We start from the raw sequence: 19,967 nt of genomic DNA on the forward strand, positions 1-19,967 counted from the left end.
CTCCATGCTATAATCCTCTTATATCCTAGCCAATCTTAGATGCTGTCAATTTCTCCTTATATTTCGTCCTCTCAGAATTTACCTGCCACCTTACCTTACGCATTTACTATTTTTGTTATTCAGGCAAACTATTTATGTTGTTCTTAAATGGTTCCAGGGAAGGGCATTTTCATGTCAATGGCCAGGTGGAGGTTGAATTTTAAAGCAAAGATGAGAAGTTGAAGAATGGTATTCTTTTCAACTTTTCAAAGACATAAAACAAGAAGATACTGGATTAAGAATCAAATATCAGAATATATTTAATGAATTGGAGCTTGGGTTGCCATCAAGAAGCATGTAAGTGCAACATCATGCTTTGTTAGTAATTTTGTCCTTGGACAAAATAGATAGGAAAAATTCTTACAGTACGATGTAATAAATTAATGAATCACTTTTAAGTACATTTTTGGTACACTGATGTTATTAAAAAGTGAAGAAACGTTTACTTCAGCCATTCTTGTATGAAATATGAGAAGGAAAAAAAGGTAGGAACTCAGACTTGCTTTTTATGGAATTAATCTTAAATTCCTCAGAGTTTTGATTCCAGATTTTTACATCTACAGGGAACAAAGGAAGAATAACATAAAAAATGTTAATTTCATTTGTTGCATGTTACTTTTTTTCTTGGATGCTTTGTAAAACTCAAGAGCACCATGAGTTTTCAGGAATTCTACAATGCTGTTGACATCTTGCTCTTATCTAATAGTAATGATCCAAGCTGGAAGCTGCCATCAGAGCGTAATTCCTGCTAAATGATGATAAAGTAGGTATTGGTGAGATAATACAATATCTATGTATACCTGAAGCAGAAGACTTTAACTTGTCAGAATCATCTTATCTAATGAAATCTGGAAACAAACTATTCTGATAAGGAAACATAGTTTTTATTTTATATCACTCCTCTATTGGATTTTCCTACCATTTTCTTCCCAAACATGGCCTGAATCTCAATTCTATTTCTCTGGAGGACTGAACTTATTATGTTATAGCACTTTGCTTGATATTACACTTTTGTTTTTCTTTCCCTTCAGCATCCCATTTTCTCATATTCCCACCAATTTTTCCAGGGAACAGTTCCTGATAAATCACTTTTGTATGAAACCTCATCCCAGGATTTGCTTCTGGGGAACCCAAGCTGAGATAAACATACATTAAAAATGTGAACATTTGTAATCATCAGGATAATCTACTTAGACTTTATTGAGTATATATATATATATATATATATATATATATATATATATTGCACTCTTAAGGCACATTTTGACATGGTTTGTATTCTCTATACTAAAATTTTCCTGGAGTTGATATTTGGATATTTTTCATTCACTTGTTTCAAGTTTAGGTAACACATAGAATCAAATATTTAAAATTGCATATGATTTGTGCCCCGAAGAACTTTCCAGTTTATTGAAACTAGTTCTAGTCTTTCCGAGATGCTTCAAGAGAAGCTAAACAGTTTAGCCATAATTGTAGAACTTAATAGCGGTAAAAGCCAGAATTAGAAGCTTTTTCTCTTTTTTTCTAGCCAGTACCCAGTGGTGTCTTCCTGTTATAAAATGAACGCATTTTTTCCCCTTTATCTGCCTTTGGTGGAGATACAGAACAGCTGGTCACCATCCTTCCTATTTGGTTAAAGAGTGCAGGAATGGATTATTATGGAAATCACTTCCTTCCCTCCAGTCTAGTAGGTGCTGACTCCACTTAAAGGAAAGAGCAATAGAGGGGAAACTTTCAATGCTGCTGGCCTGCTTCCACGTAGTCTGTGGATAATGGAGCTCTTTGATGTCTGGTACATTCATAACCACTGAACTCAGCTTTCCAGTCAACAGAAGAACTATTTTACACTACTTTTGATGTGATGAAATAACTTAACTAGACATGGTTAATCACATAGCTGGTGATTATGCCATGCAAGGAAAAGCCACTAAAGCAAGCTGACTGCCTCTATGAAGAACAAAGGAAAACTCCCTAGCAGGCATACACATAGCTGACTCAAGTGCCGTGGCATGACTCGGTTTTTTACCGTCCAGATTCACTCTTACTATTTTAACAACATGAAACATAATCATCACTGTGTCCATGACAACTCTGCATAACTGCCTGACTTGCTTATTGCTTATCCTGTGTGGTAGTCATAAGTTTCCTTCACTCTGTTCCAGAGATATCTGACTTTGATCATACTACCAGGCTGAAAATCAACCATATCTGGAACTAAAGCAGAGAAAGCTCTTTTGTAAAAGTGTAATCCCACTTAGGTCATCTGTTTATTACTTTGTCCAGAACATCTAGATTTTCAGATGATTTGACTGGTATTACAAATGCAAATCCTATAATAAATGAGTGTCCCTATAGGTCAGCAGCATCAAGGGAAAATATGATCTGGGGAGAATAGCACTGACAAGTTGGTTTATTAGTTCAGCTTGCTTTAAAGACCAGCCAAGGTCCTGTTTTCAACTAGACTGTTTATTTGCATCAATTATTTCAAGAAAATAAACAAACGATCTAGTAGAGCAGATTCTTTCCATGCAGAGGAAATTCTAACTTTTCCAACTCTAAATGAATGGCAAGCTAATGAAATATATATTCAAGTATTTACAAAAGCTTGGCAACTAAACAAATCCATGGTCTTGAAATTAAACTATAATTGTAGTATAGAGTTACATTTTTTAATGTAACCATAGACTAAATAAACAATGAGTTGTCTTTAAAAACCTTCCAAGAAGTCTTTAGTGGACTATCTAATGTTGGTTAAACATAGAGGGCACTATTATTCTAAAAATGATCCAAGGAACAATATAGGCCTAAGAAGGTACAGTTTCAGGAATTGGGATGTCAATTTCAGAAAAATTTTTGAGAAAATTAACCAGTGCTATAAAAATAATTGAGGTTTTGTGCTTAGGTGAGTAAGCTTTTAGGAGGTAGTGTGACAAATCACTAAAAGCTCATTCAATACAAGAGTTGTATTTTTCAATAATAATTTGTTTAACTGTAATCAAAAATAAAATACCAGCAGACCATTAAAAGTTTAATTACAGGTGTTTTCAGTGTCTGCATTATGATATGGAATGACAAGGAAACTCATCCGGCACCCTGTGCCCTAGTTTCCTCATCAATAAACTAATGAGGCTCAGTCAAAAATATTTATAGGATTCCCATTATGTACTGCAGAATTTAAAGTGGTAGGCCAAACAGGCAAGTCTTTGCCCTCTTAGAACTTATACTCTTGAACAATAAATATAATAGATATGTGGATATGAAGATAATTTCAGGTGATGGGAACAATTCTGAAGCCAATTCTGTGACATGACAGGGACCTGGGGAAGGAAGAGCTGCTTTAGTCTGGGTAATCAAGGATGATGTTGGGAGGTGGTGTTTGAGTTGAAACCTGGTGAGTTTGAAGGAAGCCATACAAGTATCTGGCAGGGAGAAGTGTCTGGAGGAGAGAATTCCAGCTAGCACTAAGGGCCAAAGCCAACAAAGGCCATAGACAATATCAAATTTATGATAGAGGCAAAGAAAGCTAGGAGAGTAGGTAAAGAAAAGCGTAATTGGTCAGGTCAGAGAAACTGGAAAAAACTAGATGTGTGGCGTTTGGAATGTGGACTTGAGTCAGTGTATTGGGAAAGCATCAGAAGATTTTTAGCAAGAGAGTGACTGAGACAGTACTTACATATTCTAAAGAGACCCCTGGTATTTGAAGTAGAATTGATTCTAGAGTAGCAAGAATGGAAGGAGCAAGGCCAGTGAGGAAAATAATAGTTAACCAGGACTGAGATTAAGATATTTTGGATTAGGGCAGTTAGACTAGACCAGAAATTCTCCGTCTTTCCTGTACAATGGATGAGTTGTCAGTCTATAAATGTCTCTCAAACTAATGTTTTTAAATAAATAAATGTAGAGAATGAAAAAACTAGTACATTCAAATGTAATCAAAATGTTTTAAAAATATGTCAATACATTAAACAACATACTTTAATGCAAACAATATGTTAATAAACTGTAGGGTGATATAAAAATATCTGATTTATATTAATGACTAGGTGCTTCTAATACTACTGCAGTTAGTGTCACAGTCATGATTAAAGAAAATGCTAAATCTTAAAGATGTATAAAAATAAAGATGTAAATTTTTCCTTAGAAATTCATAGATTCTTGAACTCCAGGTTATGTTCCCTTGCTAAATGATTTCTATGGAAAGGAACTTGCACTTGGTCATTTTAATTCATTTGCAAGGTAAATTATCATTGATAATGCTGTAGGAAAAACAATAATTTCCTGTGCCATTGGCCATATATTTGATCATGGCTGCAGTTTCCTCGGTGAGATAGTTTGGATATTTTTCCCCTCCAAATCTCAAGTTGAAATGTAATCCTCAGTATTGGAGGTGGGGGAGGACTGGTGGGAGGTGTTTAGATCAAGGGTGCATATCCCTCATGAATGGCTTAGCATCATCTCCTTGGTGATGAGTGAGTTTTCACAAGATCTAGTTGTTTGAAAGTATATAGAACCTCCCTCCTTGCGCTCTCTCATTCTCACTCTGGTAATGTGAGATGTCTGCTCCCCCTTTGCCTTCCGCCATGATTGTGTTTCCCGAGGCCCTCACCAGAAGCAGACGCTTGTACAGCCTGCAGAACCATGAGCCCATTATACCTGTTTTCTTTGTAAATTACCCAGCTCCAAATATGTCTTTATAGAAACACAAGAACTACCTAACATACTCAGTTTACACAACTTTTTTTTTTTTATTCTTCCAAAGAACCCTTTCTGGGGAGCTCAAGTTCAGTGTAGCTATACCTTTTCTGTCTCTAAAAAAAGTCTTGTTGGTAACAAGATAAACTCTACATATTTTTCACTTAATCAAGGTATCGTGACTTCTCTTACAGTTAACTTCCACCATGGAGGCAACAATACTCATGTAATCCAAAGTCAAAATTTAGATGTCAGGTGTGAACAAACAATAAAACCAGGGCTTTGCTACCCTATATGTCCATTACTGATTTGAAAACATTTAATAAGTAATGTGTACATTTTTAGCTCCTGTTTTTGTTCTTTTGTTGTTTGAGACGGAGTTTTGCTCTTGTACAATGGCATAATCTCGGCTCACCACAAACTCTGCCTCCTGGGTTCAAGCGATTCTCCTGCCTCAGCCTCCTGAGTAGCTGCAATTACAGGCATGCACCACCATGCCCCGCTAATTCTGTATTTTTACTAGAGATGGGGTTTCTCCATGTTGGTCAGGCTGGTCTCTATCTCCCAACCTCAGGTGATCTGCCTGCGTTGGCCTCCCAAAGTGCTGGGATTACAGGCATGGGCCACCATGCCTGCCCTTAGCTCCTGTTTATATACAGAAACACTTTCTTCTATCTTAGCAGAAACAACGGGAAAGATCTGACTGGAAATGAAATGTCCTAGGTTTTGGTTGTGGATCATCTCAAATGCTTGATGGCCTTTGGCAAATTACATGACTCATCTGTTTCCTCACTTACAATCTAAACCTAAAGTGCATCTGCTTTATATCCTACCACCTCTAGAATTTTACATTTCTATGAAAAACTAAACAACTTAAATAAAATGGAATAAATTTCTTCACACTGTTGACATCATTATATGGTGTATTCCTCATAGTTATTGTGTTTGATTATGTTACACATTGAAGGAGAGTTCCAATTGTTTTGACAGGCTTACCACTTTTATTAGCTCACAGATATTACATATGAAAGACACAAATTTTAGTATTGATGTTTGTCTCTGAGATATGAAAGTTTTCTCCTACATGTTTTAGTATTCATTTTATTTTATATAAATTTTGTTCAATACTCAATTTTCCTTTCCTATAATACTTTGAGCAACCATTGCTTTCAAAGTAATTTTCTAATAAATAATGCAAGTAGCAATTTAGGGGGGGAAATTTGGGCTTTAATTATGAAAACAAAACTTGAAAATACAATAATCTTCTCTCTCTAATCTTAAATTTTATTTATGCATCTAGCCTTAAACACAAGTATGGGTCATATGCCCTATGCCCCTAAATCCATCAGGACCAACTTAATGAGAATCAGATCTTTGTAAACCTACTGTGAACAATTTCAGTGAGCCATTTTGGCATCACAAAATCTAAAAGTCCATGATAGAATATATAAATTAGCTAATATGGCTAGTGTAATACGATTTGAGTGTTGAAAGCTAAATTTCTGTGACAGGTATCATAAAATGTCACATGGCATTTATCATGAAGATATACTCAAAGTGTTTAGATAAACATAGAGTTTTAAGTGTCTACTATCATTTTGGAAATCCAGGAAAGATTACTTCAATTTTTACTTTTTGGCCAAAATTGACAGGCATATCTTCATCAAGGACATAAACCCAACACCAATGCCAAGACTGTTAATAATCAAGGAGTCTTGTATACCTATGTACCAGTTAATCCTATTTATTTCTGAAGGAACATGAGACAAGACGAAAGGTATTACAAAGGACATACATAGTTGTTTTTATTACATAAAGAGTTTGAGGGAATTGATGAGAAGGAAGTTTGACTATATTAATGTCATCTTTGATACAATATAAATATAAGATAGGAGCAAAATGGCATAATTGAACCATGATTCTTGGAAACAGCTACATATTAATCTAATTTCTCATTTTACAAGGCTGTCCTTTTGGGCCTGGTTACTTAAAGTTTGTCTGCGGCTTCGTTTTCTAATCTGTAAACACAGTCATGATGACAGTGACTAACAGAACTGCCATTAAGTAACAATGGAGTAATTCATGAGACAAAATGTTTTGCAATTGATTAGGCACTAAATGAATGTTAGTTTTCCTCTTTTCAAATAGTGCCTCTATTTGCTAGTGTTGTACTAACTTGACTAAATGGAGTTACTCCTTAATATTCAGGCATTATACCGTAGGAGGATGTCCTGGATAAAATTCCTTTTTTGCTTGGTTTTGATCTTCCATATCTTTGTTTCCTCTTTTTCCACACCATTGTCTGTCTGCTTTCCTTTGTTAATGCTGTATTTTTGTTTTTTTTCAAACTAGTGTAGCTTATACTAATCATGTTTTTACTCGTCTTCCCTTATCGCTGATATTTCTCCTTCTTCCTGCTCCTGTCTCCTTCTCTTTCCTGCTCATTATTGCTTTCCTTCTTCTCTTTGGTGCAGCTTCAACACTCATTTATACTGTGACCTCATGTGCCAGAGTGGGTTTAGTTGCATGCTTGTCTTTCCAGCCAATCTCAGGACACTTTGATCTTACAGTGACCTGAACAATCATGACATTTCTTTGGCTTTTCTCAATAGCTCTTCCAAAATTCTGCCTGCAAATTTTGTATTCCCTAGAATTTCATTTGTTTAAAGATGCCGTTGTTTAGGTGCCAAGTATTTGAGGTTTTGTTTTATGAACAAAAATTTTTATATTTTAAATCAGGAAACTTTAACAATGCTCCAGTGCTTAAATAATTCTTGATATACACTCAAGACTTAATGCAAAACAAGCTATATGAAAAAAATTAAGAAAATGGCAAATATGAAAAAGATGCATATATTTTATTGCTTCTTATCAGAGCAATAACAACTATTTTTTTTTAGCTCTGAAAAACATTTACTGAATAACCTCCCTCAAATTGTAAGGTAAGCAACTTAATAATTATATAAAATTCATTTTTACCCATCTCATGTGCTTATTTAAACTGTCATTATTATTAGGATGGAGAACTCTTGGTATAAAGAACATTAGAAAATCATAACTTGCAAAAAATATGGAAAAGTATATAATGGCAAATCCTAAAAGGAATATTGAAGCAATTATTCACATTGACTTAGAAAGTTCATAATAGATTTGCATGTTACAGTCATCAAGATTTTTTTTTTCATTTGCAAACTGGACACAACGTAACTCAATTGTTATCAATTCTCACTCTCTCACTTTTTCTCTATTGATTATATTTAAATAACTGACCTACAAATTTCACCTGGGGAAAGAGCAAAAACCTTTGACCAGGCATAGTGCCTCACTTCTATAATCGCAGCACTTTGGGAGGCAGAGATGGGAGGATTGGTTGAGCTCAAGAGTTTTAGACCACCCTGTGAAACATAGCAAGACCTCATCTCTACTAAAAATAATTAAAAAATTAGCTGAGCCTGGTGGCATTCACCTGTATTCTCAGCTACATGGGAAGCTGAGGCAAGAGGATAGCTTGATCCCAGGAGTTTGAGGCTGCAGTGAGTCACAGTCACCTGGGCGACAGAGCAAGACCCTGACTCTCAAAAAAAAAAAAAAAAATTGTTTTGAAGGCCCTAGCAAGTAGTATGACATCATTTGTGACACTGAATTGTTACTACACTGACTATAGCTGTAAAATCCAGTGGGTTTGTGCTTTATGAAATGTAGCTGGAGGCTCTCTGGGTCAGCTTCCTTTATAAATAGAAAAGGGAAAGGGAAGCAAATTATATTTACAATGTGTGTAGGAAATTTTCCAAGGAGTTTAAGAAAGGAAGGAAGGAGGAGGAAAGGAAGGAGGGAGGAGGAAAGGAAGGAGGGAGAAGGGGAGGGAAGAAGGAAGGAAGGAAAGAAGAGAGAAAAGAAAAGGCTTTCTTCACCCTTACATTAAAAGTTGAAACCTAAGATACTCTAACAAGATTTAGATTTTGACATGTTGGTGCAAAAATTGTACTAATCTGGAGGTATCTGAGACTTGGATTGTGGGGCTCCTAGAGGAGGAAGATTGAACATGTATGCCATTTGTGTGTCAAACCCTTCAGGAAATTTCTGAGAATCTGAGAACTGTCTCTTGCAAATCACCCTATTCTTGACGTTGGCTGGAACCTGAAAATCCATTTGTTAGAAGTGAATTCTTTATTTGAAGCTGTTATCCCTTTGTAAAGCATAACTTCCCCTAAGATGGAATCATTTATGCTGTTTCAATCACTTACAATGTGAATAAAAATAGCTAACATTTCATTTTAGCTAGAATAAGAATAGCCCCATGAAAGAATGTGCTACCTAATGAAGGAACACTGGACAAGTAAATCACTAAAGGTATTTATATTTGTCTGTTCTCTCATTGCTATAAAGAAATACCTGTGACTGGGTAATTTATAAGAAAAGAGGTTTAACTGGCTCATGGTTCTGCAGGCTGTACAGGAAGCATGGGGCATCCGCTTCTAGGAAGGCCGCATTAAGGCAAAGCCAGAGCAGGCGTCTTACATAGCCAGAGCAGGAGCAAGAGAGTGAGCTGGAAGGTGCCATGTACTTTTAAATGACCAGATCTTATGAGAACTCACTTGCTATCTCGAGGACAGTGCCACAGGGGAAGGTGCTAAACCATTCATGAGAAACCACCCCCATGATCAAACCATCTCCTACTAGACCCCACATCTATCTTTGGGGATTGCATTTCAATATAAGATGGGTGGGAATGCACATCCAAGCTATCATTATGCCCCTGGTATCTCTCAAATCTCACGTCCTTCCTGCATTTCAAAGTGCAGTCATGCCTTCTAAATAATCTCTGGTCTTAACTCATTTTATGTCCAAAGTCTCATCTGAGACAAGTCTAGTCCCTTCCACCTATGAGCCTGTAAAATAAAAAACAAGTTTGTTATTTTCAAGATACAGTGGGAGTACAAGCATTGGGTAAACATTCCTGTTCTAAAAGGGAAAAAGTAGCCAAAAGAAAGGGGCTACAGGCCCTATGCAGTCTGAAACCCAGCAGGGCAGTCATTAAACATTAAAATAATTTCCTTTGACTCCATGTGCCACACCTAGGGCACACTGGTGTGAGGGGTAGGCCCCCAAGGCCTTGGGCAGCTCCGCCCCTGTGGCTTTGCAGGGTTCAGCCCCCATAGCTGTGCCAATGGGCTGTCATTGAGTGCCTTCTGCTTATTCAGGCACAGGATCAAGCTATCGGTGGATCTACCATTCTGGGGTTTGGAGGACAGTGGCCCTCTTCTCCCAGCTCTACCAGGCAGTGCCCCTGTGGGTACTTTGTGTGGGGGCTCCAACCCCCCATTTCCCCTCTGCACTGCCCTAGTAGAGGTTCTCCATGGGGCTGTGCTCCTGAAGCAGGCTTCTGCCTGGACATCCAGGCTTTTCCATATAGCCTCTGGAATCTAGGCAGAGGCTCCCAAGCCACAACTCTTGCACTCTGTGTAATCACAGGCTTAACACTACGTGGAAGCTGCCAATGCTTATGACTAGCACCCTCTGAAGCAGTGGCTTGAGCAATATCTGGGGCCCTTTGAGCCAGAGTTGGAGATGCCAGGATGTAGGGAACAGGGTCCTGAGGCTAACAGGGCAGTGGGGATCTTGGGCCTGGCCCAGGAAACCTAGACTTCTGAGTCAGTGATGCGAGGGGCTGCCATGAAGCTCTCTGAAATTCCTGAGGCCTTTGTCCCATTATCTTGGCTATTAGCACTTAGCTTTTAGTTACGCAATTTCTAGCAAGTGGTGACTCCATAGCCCACTTGAATTCATCTCCAGAAAAAGCTGTTTTTTTGTTTTTTTTTTTCTCTGCCTCATGGCCAGGCTGCAAATCTTTTAAACTTTTATGCTCTGCTTCCCTTATAAATGTAAGTTGCCACTTTAAGTCATTTAATTGTTCCCACATATGAACATAGGCTGTTAGAAGCAGTCAAGTCACAGCCAGGCACAGTGGCTCACACCTGTCATCCCAGTACTTTGGGAGGCTGAGATCAGTGGATCACCTGATGTCAGGAGTTCGAGACCAGTCTGTCCAACATGGTGGAACCCCATCTCTACTAAAAATACACAAATTAGCTGGGCATGGTGGCAGGTGCCTGTAATCCCAGCTACTCGGGAGGCTGAGGCAGGAGAATTGCTTGAACCCAGGAAGGGGAAGTTGCAGCAGTGAACCACCATCGCAGCATGGCACTCCAGCCACCTGAGTGACAAGAGTGAAACTCCATCTCAAAAAAAAAAAAAAAAAAAAAGAACCAGCCAAGTCACATCTTGAATGTTTTGCTGCTTAGAAATTTCTCCCACCAGATATCCTAGATCATCAATATCAAGTTCAAAGTTTGACAGATCCCTAGGGCAGAGGCAAAATGCAGCCAAGTTCTTTGCTAAAGCATAACAAAGTGACCTTTGCTTCAGTTCCCAGTAAGTTCCTAATTTCTATCTGAGACCTCCTCAGCCTGGACTTCATCATCCATATCACTGTCAGCATTTTGCTCACAACCATTTAACCAGTCTCTAAAAAGTCCCAAACTTTTCCTTTTTGAGAAATAAGCAAAAAATAAATATGATTGTAGAGAGAATTGTCACATGAAAAAATGGGATTTGAGATCATGGAATAACTAAGGGAAAGTAGGCATTTCAGATATGAACTAAAAGAAGAAGAAACCAATCATATAAAAATTAGAAGAAAGCATATTTCAGCTAGAGGTAAAAAGCTCAGAGACATGAAGGAGTCTAGTGTGTTGAAAATAAGAGCTACCTATGCCATAAGGCTTCATCAGAGTGAGCTAGAAGGAGAACGGCATGAGTTGAGTGGTGATATAGACAGCAGCCACATGATGAAGGGAATTATGGGTTGTGGCCTGAAGTTTGTATTTTAAGAGTGACAAGAAATCATTGTAGAGGTTTTAAGCAAAAAAGTGACAAGTTAAAATGTATGCTTTCAGATTTGTATTCTGCTTGGAAAAGTAAACTGTGTATATTCTGTGTTTTGAGTCCACTGCTTTGGGTCGCTGTTTGCTAAATGCCTTTTAAAAGACCATTGCCAATTTCAATTCTGCTTAAGATACAGAAAGCTGCAAAAGAACATCCATCCTATCTTAACAAGGAAAAGGTGATAATTTAGAAAAACAAACCATTCTTGAATTCATCAGAAACTTGAGATTACAAGAGATTCAAGCAGACTTAATTCCAAGGAATAACAATCACCTTCAAAGAGATATGAGACTGCTGGACTATTTAATCTTTGAAAGAACATGTGAGGGAGAGATGACTGCCAAATAAGTGGGTAATATTCAGCTAAAATCGTAATGCAATAGAAGAGGCTGTGAGTTAGCACATTCGTTTAGAAGAACTGAGAGCTACACATACAATCATAGTTCTCACTCACAAAATCTTCATGGGACTCATAAAAAAGATGGGTCCAAGGCAGGAGAACAGAGTCAGCCCCCTTCAGTGGCACACATATGAAAGAGGTTTTTGGTTACCACTGAGGGACAAACATACAATATTAATTCACCAGACCCTACTTTTATGAGAAGCAGAATCCTAAGCCATTGAGACGGGGGCAACAAATCTCCCACTCACAGGACTACTGGAAAATGGCAAAAGCAAAACTATTGGAAGAAGGGTAGAAAACACTCTTTTTTGCCTGAGAAATGAAGCAAAGAGTCACAGCTTCTGGCGGAAGGGTAGAAATAGAAGCTCCTCTAGGGACAAGAATTTTGAATGATATATAGCAGCATTTGCTACTGCTGTTGGAGGGGCAAAAAAATCTTTCCTGCCCAAGACCTGTTAATGATACATAACAGAGTTTGCCTGTCACTGGAGGAACAGGAAGGAATAATAAAGAGATGCGGTTTCCCATGCTTAGACACAACGACTCTACAACTGAATCTCGACCAGAAGAATAGAGAAATTCTCTGTTCCTATCACAAGATTAACATAGGCTGCCAAGCAATAACAATGTAGCAGTATGTGTGTTGAGTGGGTATGTCCAGTAAGAAGGTAGAGAATAGGTGTTCGATTTTGTCAAATGCTTTTTCTGCATCTATTGATATAATCATGTGACTTTTTTTCTTCTCTAGCCTGTTGATGTAACAGATTACATTAATTGATGTCCAAATGTTGAAGCAGCTCTGCCTACCTGGGATTGATCATGGTGTGTAATTCTTTTTATACATTGTTCGACTTGATTTGCTATTTTGTTGAGAATTCCTTGCTTCTATATACATGAGAAATGTTGGTCTATAGTTTTTTTTATTCTTGTAATGTCTTTGATTTTGGTATTATGGTAATTCTAGTCTCCTAAAATGAGTTAGAAAGTATTCCCTTTGCTTCTACCTTCTGAAAAAGATTGTGCAGAATATAATTTCTTCCTTAAATGTTTGATAAAATTCACCTGTGAATCCATATGGGTCTGGAGCTTTATGTTCTGTGAGATTATGAAATATTGATTCAATGTCTTTAATAAATATGGGCCTATTTGGATTGTCTATGTCTTCATGTGTGAATTACGGCAGATTGTGCCTTGCAAGGAATTGGCCTATTTCATCTAGGTTATTGAATTAGTTGGCATAGAGTTGTTCATAGAATGTCTTTATTATCCTTTTAATATCCATTAGATCAGAAGTGATGTGACTCTTTATTTTTGATGTTAGTAATTTGTGTCCTCTCTTTTTCTCATAGTTAGCTTGACTAGAGGAATATTAATTTTAATGATTTTTCAAATAATTAGCTTTTGGTTTTGTTGACTTTCTTGATTTCCTTGTTTCAATTTTATTAATTTTCGCTCTGGTTTTTATTATTTATTTTTTTCTACTTACTTTGGATTTATTTAGTCTTTTTTATTTTCCTAAGGTGGAAGCTTAGATGATTTATTTTAGAGCATTCTTCTATTCTAATATATGCATTAAGTGGTATAAATTTCTCATCACTGCATCTCACACATTTTGATAAGTTATGTTTTTTATTTTCTGTTCAAAATATTTTTAAATTTTTTCTTGAGATTTCTTGTTTGACTCTTGTATTACTTTGAAGTGTGCTATCTAATCTCTAAATATTTTGGAAGTTTCCAGCTGTTTTTCTGTTATCAATTTCTAGTTTAAATCCATTGTGGTCTGAGAGCAGACATTATATGATTTCTATTCTTTTAAATTGGTTAAGATTTTTACGTCACTCAGAATATGCTCTATCTTGGTGAATGTCCCACAGGAGTTTGAGAAGAATGTGTATTCTCCTGTTGCTGAATCAAATAGTCTACAGATGTCCATTATATCAAGTTACGTAATAGTGTTGAGTTCAACTAGATGCTTACTAATTTTCTGCCTGCTTGATTTGTACATTTCTGATAGATGGGTGAGAGTACTGCAAAAGTAAAACAAAATAGGATATCCAAGAACTGAGAGACAACTACAAAAGGCAAAACATACATATAGTGGAAATTCCAAAAAGAAAAGTCCCACATAGAACAAGATAGCTAGAGTAGGCTCGAGATGGATATTCCTCCTCTCCCAAATCAGTTACGCTCTGTTAAAATCTCAGTAGATTATTTTGGTTACAGTTTCTCCTGAAGGCAGACCTGGTTAAGAAGAACAGAATACTTTGACATATTTAAAAGTTGTTTCCTTTCCCTTTCTGGGCCAGAAGCACAAGGAAATCTTTTCTGAAATTCATTGTGAGGACCTGGCAGAGTTGCTGCTGGAGGCAAAACTCATAATAGTGATCACATATGAAAGAATTTTCTTCTAAAAGCTAAATATTCATATGTATATATACACACACACATATATATACACACATATACACACACATGTATACACACACACACACACACACACTGTATTTTCTTTATCCCTTTATCCATTGATGGACATTTAGGTTGTTTCCACATTTTGGTTATTCTGTATAATGCTGCAGAGAACATGGAAGTGTAAATATCTTTTCAAGATCCTGATGTCAATTCTTTTGGATAAATACTCAGAAGTTGAATTGTTGGATCATATAGTACTTCTATTTTTAATTTTTGCAGAATCTCCATGCTGCTTTCTATAGTGGCTGCAACCTTTTATATCCACACCAACAAAGTACAACAGTTCCAGTTTCTCCATATCCTTATTAACATTTGTTTTTACTTTTTTTCATAATAGCTTGCTAACAGGTGTGAGATGTTATCTCACAGTGGTTTTGATTTCCATCTCCCTGATGACTAGTGATGTTGAGAACTTTCTCACGTACTTATTGGCAATTTGTATGTCTGTTTTGAGAAATGTCCTTTCAAATCCTTTGCTCATTTTTAATTGCGTTATTTGATTATTTTCACTATTGAGCTTTAGGGGCTCCTTATATATTTTGGATATTAACTCCATATCGTATATATGCAGTTTCCAAATATTTTCTCCCTCACATTCTGTAGGTAGTCTTTTTACTGTTAGTTGTTTCCTTTCATATGCAGAAGCCTTTTAGTTTTATATAGTTCTACTTGTCTAATTTTGCTTTTGTTGCCTGTGATTTGGGGGTCATATCTAAGAAGCTGACAAGACAAAACTCATGAAGCATTTTTCCTATGTTTTCTTCGAGGCGTTCTACAGTTTCAGGTCTTATGTTTACGTCTTCAACCTAGTTTAACTTGATTTTTGTGTATGGTATAAGATAAGTACTTGATTTCATTCTTTTGTATGTGGATACCCAGTTTTCCCAACATCATTTGTTGAAGAGGCTATCCTTCCTCCATTGTATATTCCCGGTACCATAGTAAAACATCGGTGGTTTATATATGCATGGATTTCTAGAGTTTTTATTCTGTTCCACTAGTCAATATGTCTGCCTCTATGCTAGATAAAAATAATCTTCAATAAAACACCAGCAAGCTAAATTCAACAGCATAGTAGCCTTTCATCATTCATCACCACCAAGTAGCCTTTATCCCTGGATGCAAGGGTGGTTCAACATATGAAAATTAACATGATAGACCACAGTAATCACATAAAGGATAAAAACAATATGATAGTCTAATTAGATTTAAAAAACCCAGGATTTGAAAATATTCAACACATTTTCATGACAAAAACTCAACAAACTAGGAGTAGAATAATTTACTTGAAGATAATAAAGAACATACATAAAAAGACTCCAACTAACATCACATCCAATAATAAAAAAAATTGAAAGCTTTGCCTCCAACATCAGGAACAAGGAAATGATGCCCACACTTGTCTATCCTATTCAACATAGTACTAGAAGTTCTAGCCTGACTAATTAAGCAGAAAAATAAATAAAAGGAATATATAATTCATAAAGGAAGAAGTAAAATTATATCTATTTGAGATGGTATGATCTTAAATGTAGAACACCCTAAAGATTCTACCGTAAAAACCTATTACAATAAACAAATTCAGTAATGTTGCAGGGTATAAAATAAGCATACAAAAATTGGTTGTGTTTCTATATGCAACTAATGAAAAGAAATTAAGAAAATGATCCCACTTACAATATCATCAAAAGAACAAAATACTTAGAAATAAACTTAACTGAGAAGGTGAACAACTTGCACACTGGAGATTGCAAAAAAATTCATGAGTAAAATTAAAGATGACACAAATAAATAGGTATCCTGTGTTCATGGATTAGAAGACTTAATATTGTTAAAATGTTTATACTACCCAAAGCAGTTTACAAATTCAGTGAAATTCCTATCAAAATCACAATGGCATTTTTTAACAGAAATAGAAAAATATCCTAAAATTCATATGGAAGCACAAAGGATTTCAAATACCCAAAACAATCCTGAGAAAGGAAAACAATGCTGTAGACATTGCACTTCTTAATTTCAAAATATATTACAAATCCACTGTCATCAATTCTTGATGAGACTATCTTTGGCTGTACAAAGGATTTTAAATCTGAGCTCCGGGCTATCTATCATTTGAAGATATTTTAAGTACTTACATTCCTTACCTGACTTCATGGAGCAATTAGAATGTTTAATGTTATCAATAAATGGAATATCACAATAATTATTTTTTAAATCACAGTGATTTTTCCTATGAAAGAATTATATATGCATGTGTGTATCTATATATAGAGACACACAAATATAAATATATATATACATACATAATCTGGAGATTGTGTATATACATATAATCTCCAGATGAAGGGAATATTGTGAACCAGGTTTTTTTTTTTCTCCTTTCACACCCTTTGATAATATCTACTCCTCCCATCTAATGGATCCAATATCCTCATAGTCATACCTTAGGTAAGGAGCAAGCAAATGAAGTTAGGAGAAAACAGTCAAGGAAAAAGATGAAGGCCTCATGTGGTCTATCAATATCAGATTAGAGGAAAAGACAAGAGCAAAGGCAAGTCAACTAGTATTTGATGTTTAAATCCATAAAGAAGGGCTCAAATTCATACTTTCATGACCAAAAGTTAAAGCTTTCTGAAGAGGTAGCCTTTAAGATATTTTTTAAGTGGGTAGATTAAAAGAGTTGATAAAATTTTCAGGACTTAGTGACCATGTTGTATCCCTAAAGTCTAATTTTAGCCTGGAATTTGATGTGATTCTGCCCATGATTCATATCCTCACAGGAGTCTCTGGCCTTTTAAAGCTCTCTAACACATACCTGAAATCATGCAGTAATACTTTAAAGTTCCATTCAGCAATAACTTTTATGTTTCACTATTAGATAAATCCTGGATTTTTACTAATATAGATTTATTTCTATAGCTCAAGTAAAAAACATATTCCTCTGTAGAGGTAAAATTATATATAAACACATATATACACATATATATCTGCGCATATATATATGAAATACATTGTTTTATAATATTCCCAATAGATTTGCAATGCGAGCAGTATCATTCTTATGTATAAAATGAAAAAAACGAAGGGTTGGCTTTAATTAAAATCATCTTACTTAGATCACATACACAGAAAAAGACAGAATCTGAATTAGAAAACAAGGATGTCTAAATAAGAAGAAAGCCTGTGTTCTTATCATTACCTTCCGTTACTTCTCATACAAAAAAATCACATTAAGTCTTGGAGTTTGCTTCTTTCCCCAAGCTTTCTATACCTTTAAAAAATGGACTATGAGATGTACTCCTATGTTTTTTACTCTGGCTACATGTGTTGTTTAAGCTGTGATTTTTCTGCTTTATCCTTGGCATGGTGAATTTTTATTCTTGGTTTCCTGTGATAACACTGTGTTCCAGATTTTTCTTTTTTTGCCACTTATTTTGGTGGGGGAACATCAGATACAAAAAGTTAAATGAATAATATTTCTTTCTTCATGGCCTGATAACATCATTCCATTATGCAAGGCCCCTAAACTGTTTTAAATATTTTTAAAATTTATTTATTTTATCCTTATTCCTTTCTCTCATTCTCTGCCCAAGGAACTATTTCAGTTATCATGTCTTTTCTTTTTATTGATGTACGTATCTTTTTTTTTTTTTTTTTAAGGGTAAACATTCCTTTATTTTTTATTATTTTTTTTTTTTTATTATACTTTAGGGTTTTAGGGTACATGTGCACAATGTGCAGGTTTGTTACATATGTATCCATGTGCCATGTTGATTTCCTGCACCCATTAACTCATCATTTAGCATTAGATGTATCTCCTAATGCTGTCCCTCCCCCCTTCCCCCACCCCACAACAGTCCCCGGAGCGTGATGTTCCCCTTCCTGTGTCCATGAGTTCTCATTGTTCAATTCCCACCTATGAGTGAGAACATGCAGTGTTTGGTTTTTTGTCCTTGCGATAGTTTACTGAGAATGATGTTTTCCAGTTTCATCCATGTCCCTACAAAGGACACGAACTCATCATTTTTTATGGCTGCATAGTATTCCATGGTGTATATGTGCCACATTTTCTTAATCCAGTCTATCGTTGTTGGACAAATGGATAAATTCCTCGACAAATACCCCCTCCCAAGACTAAACCAGGAAGAAGTTGAATCTCTGAATAGACCAATAACAGGTCCTGAAATTGTGGCAATAATCAATAGCTTACCAACCAAAAAGAGTCCAGGACCTGATGGATTCACAGCTGAATTCTACCAGAGGTACAAGGAGGAACTGGTACCATTCCTTCTGAAACTATTCCAATCGATAGAAAAAGAGGGAATCCTCCCTAACACATTTTACGATGCCAGCATCGTCCTGATACCAAAACCTGGCAGAGACATAATCAAAAAAGAGAATTTCAGACCAATATCCTTGATGAACATTGATGTAAAAATCCTCAATAAAATACTGGCAAACCGAATCCAGCAGCACATCAAAAAGCTTATCCACCATGATCAAGTGGGCTTCATCCCTGGGATGCAAGGCTGGTTCAACATACGCAAATCAATAAATGTAATCCAGCATATAAACAGAACCAAAGACAAAAACCACATGATTATCTCAATAGATGCAGAAAAGGCCTTTGACAAAATTCAACAACCCTTCATGCTAAAAACTCTCAATAAATTAGGTATTGATGGGACGTACCTCAAAATAATAAGAGCTATCTACAACAAACCCACAGCCAATATCATACTGAATGGGCAAAAACTGGAAGCATTCCCTCTGAAAACTGGCACAAGACAGGGATGCCCTCTCTCACCACTCCTATTCAACATAGTGCTGAAAGTTCTGGCCAGAGCAATCAGGCAGGAGAAGGAAATAAAGGGTATTCAATTAGGAAAAGAGGAAGTCAAATTGTCCCTGTTTGCAGATGACATGATTGTATATCTAGAAAACCCCATTGTCTCAGCCCAAAATCTCCTTAAGCAGATTAGCAACTTCAGCAAAGTCTCAGGATACAAAATTAATGTACAAAAATCACAAGCATTCTTGTACACCAATAACAGACAAACAGAGAGCCAAATCATGAGTGAACTCCCATTCACAATTGCTTCAAAGAGAATAAAATACCTAGGAATCCAACTTACAAGGGATGTGAAGGACCTCTTCAAGGAGAACTACAAACCACTGCTCAATGAAATCAAAGAGGATACAAACAAATGGAAGAACATTCCATGCTCATGGGTTGGAAGAATCAATATCGTGAAAATGGCCATACTGCCCAAGGTAATTTATAGATTCAATGCCATCCCCATCAAGCTACCAGTGACTTTCTTCACAGAATTGGAAAAAACTACTTTAAAGTTCATATGGAACCAAAAAAGAGCCCGCATCGCCAAGTCAATCCTAAGCCAAAAGAACAAAGCTG

Source organism: Symphalangus syndactylus, chromosome 3 (genome assembly GCF_028878055.3).
Source record: "Symphalangus syndactylus isolate Jambi chromosome 3, NHGRI_mSymSyn1-v2.1_pri, whole genome shotgun sequence".
In the NCBI taxonomy this organism is placed as follows: Eukaryota; Metazoa; Chordata; class Mammalia; order Primates; family Hylobatidae; genus Symphalangus; species Symphalangus syndactylus.